At 41.0% G+C, this 5,301-nt stretch overlaps 1 long non-coding RNA gene across 6 annotated transcripts; it reads left to right on the top strand.

The window, feature by feature from the left end:
* Positions 1–297: 297 nt before the first annotated feature.
* Positions 298–5,065, top strand: LOC125531658. 6 transcript variants are annotated; one of them, XR_007293402.1, is made up of 5 exons: positions 298–2,143; positions 2,229–2,350; positions 3,560–3,680; positions 3,793–3,855; positions 4,675–5,065. It is a non-coding gene; the product is annotated as an uncharacterized LOC125531658 (long non-coding RNA). The 6 variants fall into 6 exon arrangements; XR_007293404.1 differs by having other exon boundaries at positions 3,560–3,644; positions 4,675–5,064; XR_007293401.1 differs by lacking the exon at positions 4,675–5,065 and having other exon boundaries at positions 3,793–3,959.
* Positions 5,066–5,301: the final 236 nt, after the last annotated feature.

Below are 5,301 nucleotides of genomic sequence, written 5' to 3' on the forward strand. Positions count from 1 at the left end.
GGCTGCTAAAGGCCGTCGAGGATGGTATACATCACTTATCCCTCTCGTGTTTCTTTCTGTTATAGTAGTAATAGTGATATGCGTAGATGTTTCTACTATGTGCGTAGTACATGCTCTGTTAGATCATAATCAGTGTGTTACCAATGCTGTCCATGTCTTGCTCATGATTTATTTATGGATTAATTTAATCGAAAAGCTGCCTATTTATTCATCAGCCGCTGCCCCCGCGGCCCTCCCTACCGCTGCCGTCCATCGGCTCCTCGCGCCCCGAGCGCATCCGCGACCGCCGGGCCTCCTGCAGCCCCCGCCGCGCCTATGCCACTCGCCGCCGTCCAGGAGGTCCCCGTCGCCGCCCTTCAAGCGGTCCAGGCGGGACGACGGGTACGACCGACGAGGAGGCCGTAGCAAATGGACGAAGCAGCAAATGGAGCCATCTCATCGACCCGGGGTGCGTGCTTCCATGACTTCCGGTGCCCAGCTCGCCAAATAGGGACACCGGGAAGCGGCTGCGTCAATGGCTCGCTGTCGCCGGCAATATTTCCCGCCTTGGACCTCCTTTATCATCCTCCGCATCCATCCATCCAGAGAGGCGAACCTTCTTCAGTCTTCAATCAGTTCCACGAGCGACATCCGGCACCGCGTCCCATGGTAATCAGCAATTTCTTCGTACACCTTTCCACCGTTGCAGACTACTGTCAAATCTGATGCCACAGACCATCCTGCTAATAGCATTAGATAGTAAGCCACGCGCCACAATTCTAATTATGTACTGCTACCAAATTACTAATTTTGCAGCAATACTTGATGCCATGCAGCTTACCATCAGAATACAAATTGAGTTGGAAAACCAAATGGAATATACAATAGGTACTGTGATAAGGCTTGCTGCAAACTGAGGTTACCAAACATTTAGTACAGCACACTGTATCCAGCCATCCCCCATCCATCTACAGACTACAGGCACCAGCCACCAATGTAATTTCCCTCTTTTTTTGAAACAAATCTGAAACTTTTTTGTAAATTGCTACTGCCACAGATTGCTAGAAGGAGTAGAAGTCACTTGGCCAAACATTGTTGAATCATCAGAATGAGATAATTATGCTTATCAAACATTTCCAGACTCTTAAATATTTGTCGCGAATTTGACATGGTAAAGCACTGTGTGCGGACTTATGAATTATGACAAGACATTTTGAGTTATGATGCGTAACCATGATAGCTGGTGTTGAACTCAGATATACACACTAAATGTTCTGATATGCCAAAATAAACGCATTAGAATCTTTTTAATTATCCCTACTATTTTTCAGAGGTTGTTCTGCCGGTGCTAATTATGATGTTCTGCTACTGCTATTGCATATAGAGGGAGATCAGGGAGGAGAGCAGCAGCCTGCTCCTGCGATTTTGTTCATGCTGTTGCTTGGTTACTACTCCCTCCGTCCGGAAATACTTGTCCTCGAAATGGTTGTATCTAGACTTATTTTAGTTATAGATACATTTCATTTTATCCATTTTGAGGACAAGTATTTCCGGACAGAGGGAGTACTACACATCTATACAGAGAACACACAGAAGGCTGCTACTTGCATACGTAACTCTGGCGAGTCGTGGTGACGAGATTTTGATCTTTAGATTCAGAGTGGACAATGCATCCACATCAAGGAAGTAAATGTGCCTGTGCGTTGCCCATGCGCTGGAAAGTGTTTCATTATCAAAAACTGTGGCTGCAAAACCAGCGCTCAAATTGAACATCCATTCCATTGAACCGTGGGGACAACATGAGGCATCTGTCTCTGATCTGTTGTTACTTTGGTAGATAATATGTACTGTGCGTGCGTGCATGTGTTGATAAGTAGCAGATTTGCTTGGCCGCCTGTGACACTCATGTCAAATCCTTGACATTTCTGGGGTTATACAAGCAGCATGTTTTCTACTCCCTCTGTCCCATAATATAAGAACGTTTTTGACACCAGTGTAGTGTCAAAAACATTCTTTATTATGGGACGGAGGGAGTAAGGTTTTGTTTTCCCTGCCTCCATCTCTTCCATGGCAAGCAGCACAAGTTTCTTTGTTTGTAAATTAAGCAGTCTGGTAGATTTGGAAAGGAGGAACAGGGTACTGAACTTTTATATATCTGCATAAGGTAAATCCCAATTAAGCAGATTTGTTTTTCTGTTCTGAACAGGGTACTGAACTTGATAATTTTACCTTTCTGTTCTAAATTGCAGATTTGCAAGAATATTATGTTATGTAAGAACATGGCGGTGCAGTCACCCGAGGTGAAGAAGCTCCGTCACCTACCAACACCTCCTCCACCAGGCTGACAAGCACAACTGCTGACAACTGACAAGTATGCTAATCCACTACATCTGCATCGCTTCCTCCCAGCCTGTGGTTTATTACTTGGAGCATGTTGTTCTTTTATCATATACACAAATCTGTCCATGCTTAAATGTGGTCATTAGGTTGTGGAATAGGAGAAACATTATAGTGTTATTTAGCAGATGCAAACCTGTCCATGCTTGATTTGGACCAAGAATTACTGGTATTGCCTATTTGGTATGTAAACATATTTTTTTGGATGTCACAGAAAATTACGATGCTACTACATAGGTTTGAATCAAACAAATTAAATTTGGAATAGGATCCCTGAAAGTAATAAAGTGCTTCTTGAATGCATGGAAACAAAAAGTTAGATATCTCAGAGGTACTATGTCATATAGTCTGAAAGTGGCACACATGGATATGTATATTCTTGGTTAGCTTTATGTTCTATTTTTGTTGTACATGCTCCAAGAGTAAATGTGTTATTCTGAAAGGAGATGAAGTGAATTGTCTTCTACTGCAACCAATGGACATTTCATTCTACACATATGTCCTGATATTGTAGTGCCACTTGATTTCCTTTAAAATTTCAGTACCAATTGAGCAATACTGGCCTTTCCTTTTTCCTGTATTAAGTAGTGATCATGGAGTCAAAGCTCATGGAGATGGTCTGTTACTGATTGTTGCACCTATAGAGCTCACTAATATAACATTTGCTGGTTCATCTAACTTATTTGATCTATATGTTGTTTTTACCTGTAACATGAAGAGAAAAACAACCTCGATTAGTTCATAAATTTTAAAACTGTACATTTTGTACAATTTATGCTGGTTCCAGTCACAACATGCCAGCAACTAATCCTTGCAGCAACACCAGGACAAGACTTTGGATATTTTCCTATACATTTGACATTAAAGTTATACCAACTTGCATCCATCGATCACTAGCTATTACATGCAGTATGTAATTATGCGATGTCAATGGAACATCCAAATCATTCAAATACGACCACTTATTCTACACAATTGCTTATGCTTTACAAATGACAAAGCAGAAATTGATTTTAAGATAATCTATAATTATAATAAAACAAGGGATTATTTTCTTGAAAGAAAAACGAGGGATTATTAATATGTTTAAATATGAGGATTTGCAGTACTGTAGGTCCTTACCTCTTCTTTTCCAAAGTAGAGAAGACAAAAAAAATCTGACCCCACTAATCGGTACGTGCAGCAGTGAGGAACCAAGCAAAAGGGGAGCTTGGCTGCCAACGGGGTGATGGACAGATTGTAGGGGGTGCTTGCCACATATCTTCAATGTGAGAATATTGATTTCTCTTCTACAGTATCAATTAGTAAGCATTTTCAAACTGTAAGGAAAAAATGTTCAGGAGTTAATCTACTTTGCTTACTATTCATGCGAGATGGCAGAATACTTTGCTTACTATCCTCTTCAATTATTTCCAGATTACAACGATGCCAATGTTCAGGAGTTAATCTACTGCAGAAAAAATGACACACCATTGTCAAGTTGGGTGGAATTCAGCCTGCTGTATCTGTTTGTTTTTTTGCTTCTGGCATATCCATCAACTCTGTTAACACCAAACAAAGTAACAAACTTGACAAAACTGAAACTCATCTCCCAGATTTCTCTATGCACCGCCATAGATTCTGATTTGTCCATTGTCTTTACAACTTACATTTTGTATGTATCTGGAAGCTAATTCAGCATGACCCACGAGTGTTGACTTGTATGTTAGTGTGATAGCATCTCACTGAAAATAGAATAAAGGAAAATATATATTAGGTGTGTGTTATAAGAATTAGTAGTCCATGCTGCCATGCAACCAATATGTAGTCAGACTTTAAAACCATTGTCATGCAAAAAATTACGATAACTTTTCGAGTACTTCGGTTATCCAGGTTTTTATATAGAGGTTCCCTTTGTTGTAGGGTGTCTCCATCTATGGTCGAAATTATTTTATTTCGAAGAAATTCAGTAAAAGTGCTCTTTTCTACACTCCAGAATTATTTCTGACTGCTCCCCAAACTCAACCTCGGTCATCATTTCCTTCTAATAATATTAAATAATGTCACCACTCATATAGTGTTTCAAAATATTGCTTCTTACCCGAATTTAAGAATGTATTAGAAAACAACACCAACTCACGATGTATTAGAAGTGCTCTTTTCTACACTCCAGAATTCTTTCTGACTGCTCCCTCAACTAAACCTCGGTCATCATTTCCTTCTAATAATATTAAATAATGTCTCCACTCATATAGTGTTTCATATTATTGCTTCTTATCCGAATTTAAGAATGTACTAGAAGCATTTATCTGCTGGCAGGTTGCAGACAAAGGAATCCACCCACCTTGTGACAGTTGAAGAGAGCGGTGCTAGCGGACTCAACATGATGAGTTCTGTGATCCAGATAAGGTTTACCCTAGCCAAGAGGGGCATTCAGGTGATGTGGATGCTGATATTGTAACACGAGTCAAGAAGAAACTTATTCTAGGAAGAGTTGTAGTGTCTTATCCATGGTGGACCGTCGATGGCTTTGAGGGGAGACGTACAGACTGGTTCCTATAACCTTTCTATTTTTTTGCTAGGCTCATTCGGTAGCTTTTGTGATAACAGTGTTGAGTAAATAGGCAATTTCTCGATTAAATTAATCCACGAGTAAATCACTAGCATGGCATTGACAGAAATAAACGTATACTGATATTCAGTCAAACTAGCACATACTATGCTAATTGCAGAAAGATCTATGTATAACGCTAGTATGGCTAAAACAGAAAACAATAGGAGCGGGATAAACGAGTTATACCCTCCAGTAGGCCATGCAGAGGCCGCGGCTTTGGTGGCAGCAGCGGCGTCCTCAGTGGCCTTCTTGTCAGCTTCAGCTTTCTTGGCGGCGGCACGGTCGGCGTCGGTGGACATGGTGATGATGAAGGCGACGCGGACGTAGAGGAA

This window comes from Triticum urartu, unplaced genomic scaffold (genome assembly GCF_003073215.2).
Source record: "Triticum urartu cultivar G1812 unplaced genomic scaffold, Tu2.1 TuUngrouped_contig_7770, whole genome shotgun sequence".
Classification (NCBI taxonomy): domain Eukaryota; kingdom Viridiplantae; phylum Streptophyta; class Magnoliopsida; order Poales; family Poaceae; genus Triticum; species Triticum urartu.